Source organism: Cyprinus carpio, chromosome B3 (genome assembly GCF_018340385.1).
Source record: "Cyprinus carpio isolate SPL01 chromosome B3, ASM1834038v1, whole genome shotgun sequence".
NCBI classification, from domain to species: Eukaryota; Metazoa; Chordata; class Actinopteri; order Cypriniformes; family Cyprinidae; genus Cyprinus; species Cyprinus carpio.
In genome coordinates this window covers 38,124,518-38,138,912 of record NC_056599.1, presented here as the reverse complement: position 1 = coordinate 38,138,912, position 14,395 = coordinate 38,124,518, and the positions used below count along the sequence as shown (strand labels likewise).

Sequence of the window (14,395 nt, the reverse complement as noted above, 5' to 3'; positions counted from 1 at the left end):
CACAACGCCACTAGGCCTGGCGTGCAAGCCGTGTCCTGGCGAGCTTCACATGAACACAAATAAAACCCATGGATACATCTAATTTACCACTCGCATTGTTTTTTTTTTTGTGTTGTTTTGTTGTTTTTAAGAAAAAAAAATAAAAAAATACCGCCTGCATATAAATGCTAAGCAGGTATGAAAATCATACGTGAAATACTTGCCTATCCGGTTTACGCGGTGTCTGTCAGTTGTGCTAGACAGTATATGTTGCCACGTAAAATAGTATGTGTCCTTGAAGCAGCTAATAAATGCGCTTTTTAAAAAGATAAACAAGGAAACGGTGGAATTGTGACCCGCGTCACCGCATCATTGACAGACCGACTCCGTGTTTTGTCATGTGCAGCAACTTACTTTTGTCCGTGTCTTTCCGTGTTGATCTATCGTGGATATCCGTACAACCTCAGTGACAAAACATCACTTCAGGCCAAGCTCCTCAATCCTGTGGGGAGTCGTATTAAGAGCAGAATGATATTATAAGTTTCGTATTACCAGCGCGCGCCCTCACGGCCGGTCTCGCAAAGTGTTGAAATATAAATAACGCGACCCACTTCCTGGTATACAAAAGCCGATGTCCTATTCTCTTTAGACTTCAAGATGAAACAGCAGCGACATGTGCGCTTTCATCACTAAGCCCCAACAAACAGGCTATTAATGAATTTATCTATAGACGAAAATGACGGAACCGTAAACGCTTATGAATAAATAAAAATAGATGCACACAGTCATGGCCAAAAGTTTTGTCAGTCACATACATTTTGTGTGTTTTGCAAAGTTTGCTGCTTCAGTTTTGTATGTAGATTCTTTTTCCACATGTTTCTATGGTATGAACTGAAAACAATGATAAGCACTATCATAAATTTTAAAGGCTTTTTATTGGCAAAATATATATAATGAGTCATTAGGCTATTTACAACAGTGTTTGACCCTTGTTCTTCATAACCTCTGCAGTTCGCTCTGGCACGGCGACTAGGGATGCATTAGCTTCTGGGCCAAATCCTGACTGATGGAGATACATTCTTGCCTTGTTAGTTCTCAGAGTTGATCACAGTTTGTGGGCTTCTGCTTTTGATACCATTCTTTATTCCTGGCAGTGTGTTTTGCTGGGGCAGAATTATGAGAGAGCCCACTCTCCTTGGTTGAAAAGCAGCCCCACACATGGATGGTCTTGGGGATGCTTCACTGTTGGCACGTCACAGGACTCATGGTACCGTTCATCCTTTTCTTCCTCCAAACAATCGATTTTCCAGATGTCCCAAACAGTCGTAAGAGAGCTTCATCAGAGGAAATAACTTTGCCCCAGTCTTCTGCTGTCCAATCCTTGTACTTCCTGCAGAATTTCAGTCTGTCCTTGACGTTTTTCTTGGAGAGAGAAGTGGCTTCTTTGCTGCCCTTTTTGACACCAGGCCATTGTCCAAAAGTCTTGTCCTCACTGTGTGTGCAGATGCTCTCACACCAACCTACGGCCATTTTCCTGAGCAAGCTCTGCACTGCTGGAGACACGATCCTGTAGCTGACTCCTCAGGAGGAGACCGTCCTGGCACTGCTGGCCACGTGCTGGACATGTCCTGAAGACTTCTTCACTGCAGCTGAACCGCTCTCCTTGAACTTCTTGATGATCCTGGAAAATGGTTCTTTCAGGTGCAATATATGCTTTGTAGCAATTACCCTTGCATGTGAGGCCATTTTTGATGCACACACAATGTTGCACGTGTTTCTTTGGAGGTAACCATTGCTAACAAGAACACAATGACTGGAAGTGCTTCGATTCATCTTTCTAATTCTGTCTGTCATTAAATATTTACTAAGATGCGTTATAATAAAAACAAGTTTGCGTTTGCAAATGGTGGCTTTTGAACAGTTGTTCTGCTTCTCAAATGTCAATTCTCAGACTGTATTTACTTTTCAAAGAAGACGCATTATATCTCCTAGAGATTGGGACGTGTGACATTGAGGCGCGTCCGAAGCCCTGTTTTTAACTCTATTGAAGCGGACTTGTTTGAAAGAATACACACACAAAGAGAGACACCCTTGTGTCCAGGCTTGTATCAAATCCCTGTGAATCACCTGACTAATGACGTTTGAGGCTTCATACGTCACAATGAAACACCTGACGCGAGGTGACTGATTTGAATCTTTGACGCAGCTGCTTGGTTTCCTCCCTGCTTCACAGTAACACGTTCATGTGGGGACAGTGATTTTTAGAATGAAGAGAACTGCTGAGTAATGCGTTGAAACTGGAATCAACAAGATGTGTGAATAATTTGAAAGCGGCTGATACAATTGCAGCTGACCACTAGATGTCACTGGTAGACTCTGTCTTTGAGGCTTTGAACTAGTTTTTTTGGTGCAATCAGGAAAAAGCCTCAAAAGCTTCACAAGGCTTCATCTGCCCATGCATCGAAAAAATATGGCAGACAAGTATAGGTGTGGCATTCAGTGTCCCAGAACTGAATGTCAAAGTCAGTGAAAGAATCACAGATAATGTGTCAGAGTACACTGGTAAAAATGATTGCAGTTTTTACTGGCATTGCAATTGGGTGGAGGAAAACAGGCCAATGTGGAGACTCATATGTTCTGATTCAAGTTCATCCTTCATGTACAATTAAAACATGTCATTCACAGAGCAGAGCAGATATAATGATTGAGTTTCTTCAAACAATATCTAGGATCCAGATGATGAGATTGTATGTACCAGCGCATGTGGAAGTAAAAGGAAATGAGTTAGCAGACCAATATGCAAAGGAAGAAACAAAGAAAGTAGACATAGATATGCAGATAAAGTATGGTAAAAGTGAAATGAAGTGTTTAATCAGGCAACATGTGAAGAATAGATATTGGGAGGAAGAAAGAGCAGGGGAGATGGTTTTCATAGCGTTCAAAGAACTGTTGGTAAGTACAGAGTGACAGGAAGAAATAGACAAAATATCATCTCAAGGGCTTAGATTTGGTCACACTGCTCTTAATAGCAGTTTGAAGAAAATGGGGAGACATGAAACTGGAAAATGTGAATATTGTAATATGGAGGAAAATGTAGAGCATGTTATAATGAAGTGTTCAAGATACGGAAAGGAAAGAAAGATACTGATTGATGGCCTCATGGAAAATAAAGAAAAACTTAATATGATGAACATTTATGGGGAATAATTCTGGGAATAAAAACTTTCAATGTTTAATGCGTTATTTAAACGACACAGGATTTAATAATTTTAAGAATTTATTTAAGTTTTTGGTGCTTTTGATCCACACTCCTAATCAGGGAGGTGCGGTAATGCACCTAAAAGTTGTATGCCATCCGCATTAAAACACCACCGACAAGAAGAAGAAGAAGAAGAAGAAGATTTTACCATGGGCTAATTCCATATCTGTATTTTTTTTATTTTGATTATTTTACATCTGACCATTCTGTTAAGCGTCTGTGTAGGTCGAGCTAAAGTTTTGTTTTATATACGGTCTTTGTATACGTTAGCTAGCTGGCACACTTATTGACGTAAGTTACGCGCTCCGTACGCACGCACGCTCGCAGCGTTAGCTCGCGCATTGCACAGCAGTGGTGTAAATACTGAACGATTAAATGTGATACTTGATCAAATTTTCGTTTGTATTAGGTTATTATTTATTATCACAATTTTGTAGATGTGCATTAAGTATGGGCCCAATTCCTTTAAAATCTAATTGTAGGTGTAGTTTATGCTGTGTAGGCATGCAGTCATGTGCCCTCTAGTCCACTGCTATTAGTTTGGTTTTATACTTAGTCTCGCTAATTAGCTTTAACCTTAAACCACTCCATATGCACAGATTTCATGAATTCGATCTGTTATGTAGTTATGTTAAGAGTATAAAACTTTCAGGTAACACTTTATTTTGATAGTGCACTTTAGACATTCTTCTAACAGCAAGCAACTTTTCATCTACATGTCAACTAGCAGTCATTAGAGTATTAGTAGACTGTCTGCTTAATATCTTCTAGCACCTTGTTTTTGATGGGTCCACAACATACAACATAGCGAAAGAAGAAACTTTGCAAGTATGTTAACTTATTCTACTAACCCTAAACCTAACCTAACAGTCTACTCAAAAGTTGCAAAGTTACTTACAGTTAGTAGAATGTTTAAAGTGGACTATCAGAATAAAAGTGTAACCAACTTTCACAGTGTATATACTAGATGAGTGCACTAGACACGCACAACAAAACTGTAGTCAACTGTCTTATGCCTCTTTTAGCATGTCGAAAAGGAAAGTGACATTTGAGGATGGAGATGGGGAGATTACTTTGGATGATGTTCCGAAGAACAGAAGGTCGGTTCCATATTAACTCTTTATGCTGTCAAAGTGTTCCTGTTTTTGCAACATGCATATATTATTCTGTTGTAATAGATTGTGGTGCTCTGTGAATCTCAAGCTCTGTTCTGCTCTATCCAACTTTTTTTTTTTTTTTTTTTTTTTTATTACAGATTGTTGATGCTGTGTGAGTGGCCCAGGATCCAGATTTAAGAAACACACTTTGGACAGTGATGAGGAAGATGAAGGAAGAGAGGAGAGAAAATGGCAACAATATAACATCCTTGCCAGTGACGATGTGGAAGGTCCTGTGAATAATAATTTGGCCTCATGCAGATAATGAAATAAATGTTCTGCACATTGCAGAATGAGATTTTTTTTTTTTGGCTCTTCCTCTAGACCTTTGTAGTGCCTGCTATTTTAAAAGGCTGAGAAGTGACAAAGTAATTTGAAACACTAGATGTGCTTGTGTTTTATTTATGATTTACGTTATTTTAAATATTACTTATCTTAGACTTTCTTTGTTCTTACAGGTCAGGAAATGGCAACCATTGACTATGACGAGGGTATACGCATCACCCCTTTTAATCTCACCGAGGAAATGCAGGAGGGACACTTTGATTCAGAGGGAAACTATTTTGTCAACAAAGAGGAAGATATCAGAGACAACTGGCTGGACAATATCGACTGGGTACATTTTATTGCATGGAGTTTTGAGAAGTATTTGATAATCTAAGTTTAAGCGTGAAGTTTTAAGAGATTTTAAGAGACCCCTGGACCCCAAAACCACTCATAAGAGTCATTTTTTTTTTAATTGAGTATGTATACGTCATCTGAAAGCTGAATAAATAAGTTTTCCATTGATTTACAGTTTGTTAGGATAGGACAATATTTTTACTAATAGATACAACTATTTGAAAATCTGGAATCTGAGGGTCCAAAAAAAAAAAAATGCCTTTAAAGTTGTCCAAATGAAGTTCTAAGCAATGCATATTACTAATCACATATTAAGTTTTGATATATTTACGGTAGGAAATTCACAAGAATATCTTTACTTAACACTCCTATGAGGTTTTTGGCATATGTATTGTTGGCTATTGCTACAAATATATCTGTTCTCCCTGTGACTGCTATTTCTGTCCAGGGTCACAAATCAGTGATCACACTGTATCTCTTCACACAGGTGAAGATAAAAGAGCAGCCCGTGAAAAAGAAGAAAGGCCTTGCAGCTAAGCGGAAGAGAAGAATTGGTGATGAAGACGAGGCGAAGAGGAAATAAAACGTGAGGAGCAGCAGAAAGACAGTGAGGAAGATGAGGAGGAAGAAGAGGAGAAAGGACCTGCAGAAGACCCTCTGGCTACATACAGCCATCATCAGCTCGCAGAAGCTGTCATTGAGCTGATGCTGCCTGGAGAAACAGTGGCTGCCGCTCTGAGAAGACTTGGCGGTCTCGGAGGACACAAAGAAGAAAGGCAGACTGAGAGAAGGAGAGAGGAGGAGAAAAAAGAGACTTCGAACAAAGACGCTGATAAACTGGACAAACTGACAGCACTGGCAGATAGACTGGTGGGATTTGGAGAATTTGAAATTTATCAGCAGACTTACGAAAAACTGGCCTACAAGTTGAAGGGGATGACTCGAGGGAAAGGCAGCAAAAATACTAGCGGATGATGAAGAGGAAAAAGATGAGCTAGACATGTTCGGTGAGGAGTTTGATGAGAAGCAAGTTGCAGAAAAGGATGAGGATAAAGACAACAGCAGAGGTGCGTGATTGGACAGGGATGTGTGTTTTTAAAGGTGGCATGATCAGATACAGTTTTAAATATCAACTTTTTATTAGTAGTAGTGTAGCAGCTTTTTGGAACGAGTTCTGATAATGTTATTGCTGGTTGTCTTTTAGGATTATTTGATTCCTGGCTGACCCCTTAGTAATAGCAGTTTTGTGTTTCTCTCTAGTCAGTGATGAGGTCATGTGGGAGTACAAATGGGAAAACGAGGAAAACTCTGAGCTCTATGGGCCCTTCAGCAGCAAACAGATGCAGGTAAGACACTATCGGTGCTTTAAATATCAAACTCTTATTTGCAGAATTAATTGACACATTATTTCTTAAATTAAAATGTGAAACAATGATAGATTCATTATTGCTGTTTTGTTTTATTTATTTATTTTTTTTTGGAGTGGTCTAGTTTCTAGTGGTCGAGTTTGGGAACCAGTTTAAAACATTTTTGCATTTATGTTTGGTGCTTATAGTAGCAAATAATTACATGCATCACCACTGAGTAAATGTTTGCCCTTTAGTTGACGTTTCAAAGTATCTTTGATTAAGGATAATACAGTTTTTATTTATTTATATTATTTGGTGAAGGTTTAAGTATGTAAGTAAATAAGTTTAAGTAAATGTGGCTGTATCTCTTATTCCAGGAGTGGGTGGATGAAGGCTACTTCAAGGATGGAGTATATTGTAGGAGGATTGACCAGGAAGGAGCCCCCTTCTACAACTCAAAGAGAATAGACTTTGAACTTTATACATGATCTGTTTGATTTTACTGATTTTATTTGATTTCTTCCGCCCATCTGAAATGGCTTCTCTGAATAATTGTTTACTTTTCAATAATTGTCTTTTGTCTTATATATGCACATGCACTAGGATGTGCACCTGTGTTTGATACATGATGTGTTTTTAAAATAAAGACTTTATGGCTGGATCCAACCTGGTGTGCTGGCTAATGTTACAACTATTCTGACTCATGCACGTTTACTGGATACACAGTTTTAAAGAGTGCTGCTATTTTGCTACACGCAAGATTCAATATTCAAACCGCGGGGCTGTACATAAACCAATGAAAGCTTTAAAAGTTCACACGGGTAGAAAGACGGCTGTTCGCGGCCTCGCTATTGGTTGCATTTCTCCCTCCCGAAGCACAATTGGTCAGTACGCTGGCGTTGAACAGTTCTAATTGGCTGGAAATCTTAGCCTTTACCCGAGGGGCGGGACATTCTCATACTCTGCGGGCTTATGATTGGCTCTTCGTCAGACCGGGAAAACGCTCGCACCGAATGAGATCATAGGTCTGAAGAGTCGGTGCAATGGTGAAGCTCGGGCGCAGTCCGGCGTGGAAATGTCACACAAACAACGCCTAAAAGAAGATGCTTTCACAGCCTCACCGCACGTTTCCCCTCAGACGGTTTTAGGTCAGTGTGTATTTTAGTTCTATAATTTACATCTGTGTCTGAAGTATAAGATAGTAAAATACCCTTTCAATGCAGTGTATGTGTCGGATTTGTGCGTGCGCAGATAGCAGCAATAGCCCAGCTAGCCCCGGTGTACCTCGACGACGTACACAAAACCACACCAGCGGCTGGGACACGTAACGTTATATATATATCTAACAGAAACATGATCAATGACTGTAACTCCTGAAGAATCAGCAAGGGGTTCATCTCTTGTGTCGTGAGAATTGAGCTGGGGGTCTGTTTGACTGCGGGTCACGGTTTGTTTTTTTTCCGTTCAAGTGCGTGTCTGAGGTCCGAGACTGCCGCTGTTTGATCTCTTCTCGGTACAGTAGTGCTGGATGTCGAGTCTATCACACACTAAAACGACCAGAAAACCTGTAATACTCGTGTTAAAAACATCTAACTCCATACCTGGTCTGATCTTCTAGCAAGATATTAGAAAACAAATGTTACCGGTTTTCAACGAGGTGCTGACGGTTAGTGAGCTCAACGGTGCGTTATAAGTGAACAGTTTGTAACTTAATCAACCTTTTCGCCACTATTAGTTAATACCCTGACAACAGAACCGCATTTATTAAAACACGGACAATAATATAATCTCACTGTACACAGCATCAGTGTGTGAGAACTAATTAAATGGTTTCGATTTCTTCTCGGATTAGGTTTCTTTATTATTATAATTTATTGTATTTTTTTGCTAGGCGTTTTTGTTGTGTTGATTTGTCCTTTAGCTCAATGAAAGATTGGCAAGTCAGCATGTGAAATCAATGAAAGCTTACACGCGATTGAGGACTGTACTCACAGCATTACAACTGTTAATGCATCATTCAGTGGTCCTGAACGAGAAGATTTGATAAGATATACACACACACACCAAAAGCACATGACAATATTATTACAATACAGTTACAGCACTACCTACTTGAGTGACTGACGTGACATACAGCTAAGTATGGTGACCCATACTCAGAATTCGTGCTCTGTATTTAACCCATCCAAAGTGCACACACACAGCAGTGTGCAAAAAAAAAACTGGTGGAGTCTTTTATGCTGCAGATGGTGGGTAGTTGTGGTTCGGTATTGCTGGCCCGAGACTCGAACCCACAACCTTAGGGTTAAGAGTCAAACTCTCTAACCACTAGGAGACGACGTCCCCGTACTTCTGGGGAGTAGTTGGGGTTCGGTATTTATTTATTTTCAGAATCAGTCGTCATTTCTTCACCTTTATGTCATTCCAAACTTGTCTGATATTATTTCATAAACGGAGATCTTTCGAGAAATGTCTTGGTCGGACGTTGTTGTTTGGTTGGCACAGTATTTTTAAAAATAATTTATTTTTATGTTCCGCTGAAGAAAGACAGTCATACGGGTTTGAAACGGAATGAGAATGAAATGTCTTGGTCGGTAGGGGTTTGAAACGGAATGAGAATGAAAACGATGACGCAGTTTGGTTTTTTTTGTATCTTTATTTGTTTTTTTGGTAGACTAGGAAATAGTGAAGAGCAGATGCTCAAGTGTTGTCAAACAGACATTTATTATAGCTTTTAACTTAAGTTCACTTTTTGAAGTTAATATGTTGATAAGTACTCTTATATAATTTGACACAAAAACGTCTTTGCTCATGCTTGCCTTGTCTTTACTGTGCACTTCAGTTTCAACCCTCTGCGTGTAGTCTGTTATTGCATATTGTTTTGTACCTGTTCCTAAAAGGGGTTTGCAGTTAATGTGACAACTACTGCATAAAGGTTATTTATTAACTCATTTTCATATTTAAATTGCAAGCTATACTTTTGTTTAACCTTTTCTTATCCTTTTGTTCAATCTTAGTAAATTCTAGTGAAGTGGTTCACTAATGACCTGCTTGTTCCACTGTTGTGATGTTTTAGAAATAAGGGCGGCTAACAGAAAGAGTGGACTGCATCTCAGGACTAGAAAAGGGACTCAACGATGAAGCTCAGTCACTACAGTCTCAACACTTGAGCTCATCATCAAGCAAGAAGAGAAAACAGCATGGTAATGTCAGTTTTGTCATCCCTCAGCACTTCTTTCACTGTTCTCCTTGGTTACTGCAACACAATTATCTGACTACTTCTTTATCAAGACTCAAGTCACAACTGTCGGAGCAAGCAATGTTTTTCTCATTGAAGCTCCAGATGTCAAAATAAGACTTTATTGTATAGAGCAACAAAGCCGAGATGATAGTCATCGCATCTAAGTCTCCGTCGGTCCAGGCACCTATACTTATACCTTGTTCTTATCAGTCTTTTTTTTTTTTATCCAAAAATAGGTAATTCATTTTTTTTATTGGTCTCGCTTATGTAGTTTGCCACTATTAATTAATGGTCCACCTGGCTCATTTTTCAACTGTGGAATCTGGTCAGATCGGCCATTTTTAAAATAACATTTATTCTGCCGCCGCCTTTTGGTTGGAGGTGTTCACTTTGGACATACATCAAGCTAGGGCTGCACGATTAATCGCATGCATTTGTCATGCGTGTCTCATCAGTAAAGCCGGTTCCGTGATTAGCGGTAAATGTCTGTCACCTGTTTTCAAACGGGAGCGGCAGTTAATACACAGAGCCGTAGTTCATTGACAAGCTACGCAATATTCTGTTCATAATTGAGATGAATCTCATTCGATTATGAACACGATATTGCGTAGCTTGTCAGTGAACTACGGCTCTGTGTATGAACTCCCGGTGCATTTGAAAACAGGTGACGGATATTTACCGCTAATCAAGGAACCAGCTTTACTGATGAGACACGCATGACAAATGCATGCGATTAATTGTGCAGCCCTACATCAAGCTTATTTGTGTTGTCACTGTCATATTGGGGAAGTCTCCCAAAGTTCATTGGTTGACTTATGTTCACTGGTATCCAGTGGAAAACACTGGTACTGCCCAGTGAAGGGGCACCTAAAACTCACAGTCTGTAAGACATCCAGTATTGGAATAATCATCATATTGATCAGTCTGTTGATTTCTTTTCTAACCATGCATCATATTTTTGAGTAAAAAAGCTCGTCATAATCATGAGGTGTTACTGTTATAAGAGTCATATGAAGGTGTCAGGGAGGGAACACAGACACAGTGGAACTAACAGTGGCACACCTTTGTGAGCCATTCAGAGAAAAAAATGCAAAAGGGGAGAAAAGTGTAGACAGTGCGTTGTAAAACCAGAAGGAGTGTTGTTTGGGTTTTCTAATCATTTAGTTCTGCCACTAGTCGGCACACTGGTTCTATGATCACATGACTCCAGTTACACTTGTTCTCAATCTCTACATGGTGACAGTAGGAGGAAAATTTCTTGTTCCCCAAACTTACCTAGTTTACTAGTAAGTCATTTATGTTGTTTAATATCAACTAAATGTATTTGGAATTACACAAAAGCAAAAAGTTAACCCAGGTATGAGAAATGTGGGAGAAATCTATCTTCACGGTTAATTAAATTCACTTTAATATTAGATGCTACTGACTTTTGTCTTTGTTCATATTGAGTGCAACAGTCAGGTTAAAAAAAAAACCTCCTTTTGTTTTTCTCCATAGTGAAATAAATTTTTAGCATTAAAGGGATACTCCACTCCAAAATGAAAATTTTGTCATTAATCACTTACCCCCATGTCGTTCCAAACCCGTAAAAGCTCAGTTCGTCTTCGGAGCGCAATTTAAGATATTTTGGATGAAAAACCGGGAGGTCTGTGTCTGTCCCATAGACTGCCAAGTAAATAACAGTGACAAGGTAAACCATAAAAGGTATGAAAGTCATCATCAGAATAGTTCATCTGCCATCAGACGTGCAATCTGGGTTATATGAAGCAACGGGAACACTTTTTGTAAGCAAAGAAAACAAAAATAACGACTACTGTATGCTGCATATGTTCTTTTGTGTCATCCGTGCCACAAGGATGCGCTGTTTCTAAACACGTAGAAACAGCGCATCCTTGTGGCGCAGCTGACACAGAAGAGCATACACAGCATACGGTGATATGGAGAAACACAGAGGAGATCGTTGACAAAGGAATTATTGAATAACGTCATTATATAATTTCTTTGCTTACAAAAAGTGTTCCCATCACTTCATATAACCCAGATTGCACGTCTTATGGCAGATTGACTATTCTGACATCGACTTTCATACCTTTTCTGGACCTTGACACTGTTATTTACTTGACACTCTATGGGACAGTCACAGGCCTCCTGGTTTTCATCCAAAATATGTTAAATCGTGTTCCAAAGACGAACGGAGCTTTTACGGGTGTGGAACGACATGGGGGTAAGTGATTAATGACAATTTTCATTTTGGGGTGGAGTATCCCTTTAATGTATAAGCCCTTTGAATATTGATCAGCCATGAACTCTTAGGTGTATACATTTTCTTTTACATTTTTTTCTGACTTTATATTAAAAAAAAAAAGTTAAAATTCTTGGTGAATAATTATCCTAGCCATAATCCTAATTTGCTCAACAATAACTACACACCAGTGAAGCCTTGCACGGGTTGTGACTAGTTATCAGTAACTACAAGATTTTAGCAGTTTTATATTATACAGTCATTGAGTTATTTTGTTCAAAATACTTCACATGATAAGTAGTTTCTCCTTTCGGCTGAACCTTGTTACCTTCATCTTTTTTTCTGATTTTCAAATATTCTTTTGCTTTAAAATCAAATTGTAATGTCTCTTCAAGGTCTTGTGTAATTAATATTTTTTAAATATTTACATTTGTAACTAATTTTTATTATTATTATGCAAACAGATATACTATTTACAGGTGACAAATCAAATACAAAATAACCAAGGTCAACAAAACATACATGACAGCCAACATGATTTGTGTGTGTGTGTGTAAGTTTAACTGTGTGGAGGCTGGAAGTATAAGTATAAACAAAGGAACTTGTAGAAAAGTACAACAGACATAACAATAGTACAAAACAGTAATAGTAATAATGATGATAATAATAGCATTAACAAAAATTGGAGGATGAGGAAGGTGACAAGTAATAATAGTAATAGTAGTAGCAATAATAATATAATAATGAACTCAATTCATCAGAAATGAGGGGGGAAAGTTGGAGGATGAGGAAGATGACAAATAGCAATAATAATATTAACAATAAACTCATTCATCAGGAACAAGGGGGGTTTGGAGGATCCAGAAGAGGACAAATAATAATAATGGTAGTAGTAGTAATAATAACAACAACAACACTAACAACAATATAAAAAAAAATTATAATAAAGCTATAAATGGAAGGTATTGTAAGTCTCCCTCTTGGCCCTCCGTGAGCACGGCATAAGTTAGACCCCGCCCATGTCACACTATGACGGGCCATCAAGGAGAGGTCCCAAAGTCCCACCCCCAGCTGCCACACACGTGCCACGCTTACCCTATTTGTTGTTGTTGTTTATCTTTTCCCCTTTCCCTTTTCCTGCAATTATGTGTGTATATATGTATATGTGTGTGTGTGTGTTTAGTGTGTATATATATATATATATAATTAGTATCTTTTTCCTTCCCCTACCCCCCAGTTTATGTTCCAATAAATGTATGTATATATCATCTAATTTATGAAGAATTAAAAAAGCAAGACATGTAGTGCTGAACCAGCCAGAAGCAAGAAATCCAGGGCAAAGCTGGTACAAGGCCCCCGGGCCCACATCACCCCCACCCACAACTGATCTGGACCACACAGGGCAGGGACTGAGATGCCACAGCCAACTGGGACCCACAGGCAGGGTAAGAGAAAGAGAAAGAGAAAGGAAGAGAGAGAAAAAGGGAAAAAAATAAATAAAACAAAAGTAGGGAGAGAGAGAGAGAGAGAGAGAAAAAAACACTTTTATATGTATTTGATTAGGTTTAGAGGGGTGGAGGGGTGTAATTCTAATGTATTATTTTGAATGGAAGTTGACCGGTTTTCCATGGAGATGTACTGTTAGTAAGTTTTTCCAAGATGTAATATGTACGGTATTCCTTGTTTTCCAGTTCATGAGGATAGTTTTCCTGGCGATAGTTAGAGCCACTAGGAGTATTTGGCTATTTATATTGTTCAAACTGATTATGGATTTTAAATAATTTTCATCCTGTTAGGTGAAATCTATGAAGTACTTAATACTGTATAAATTGCAGGTTGGCATTTTTTTTGGCATATCTTCTTTTACTAAGTAATTCTAAAAACTTGCAAAATCTGTGTGTTCATCCACGTCTCCCTTTTTTTTTTTTTTTTTTTTTTTTGTTTTCAGACCAGCTCTGGAGTTGAAGCTGAGATGGAGGAGCAAAATTCAGAGTGAGTGATGTTGCATCAAACAAAAAAATAAGATCTGTAATTTTATTCTGCAAACATGCTTGAAGTGTCTTTTGTTTCTTCATTTTAGAGAGGAAAACCACAAACTGGTATCACCCTGTGTGAGCTCACAGTTAGGAGATGGCAGCTCTCCAAAAGAGCAAAGCCACGGCCAAAAGCCAGTGGAGCGGGATTCCCCAGAGAGCCCTTCAGCAATAAAAAGATGGGAGTTTGGGCCACTTCTACAGTCATTCAAATCCAAGATGGCTAGCTTTACTGAGATTGTCATGAGCCCTGTTCGGCTTTTTTAAGCCCAGTGACTCTCTGTCCTTGATCGCACGAAATCAGCATGAAAAGTTGATAGAGTCAAATGTTGAAAATTCAACCCGGACTGAGGAAGCCGAGACTGACAAATGTAGAAATGGATTGTTTCCAAAAAGGCCTTCTTCAGAAAAGGTGCAATGCAACACTGCTCCAAAACGCCACAGAGTTGCACAGAGACTGAATTTTTGTAACAACCACAAACCAGTATTGGACCATATTCATATGCACAACGAG

At 38.9% G+C, this 14,395-nt stretch overlaps 1 pseudogene; it reads left to right on the top strand.

Moving 5' to 3' along the window:
- The first annotated feature begins 3,723 nt into the window (after positions 1-3,723).
- On the top strand, positions 3,724-6,992 carry LOC122136605 (annotated as a pseudogene).
- The last annotated feature ends 7,403 nt before the right edge of the window (positions 6,993-14,395 follow it).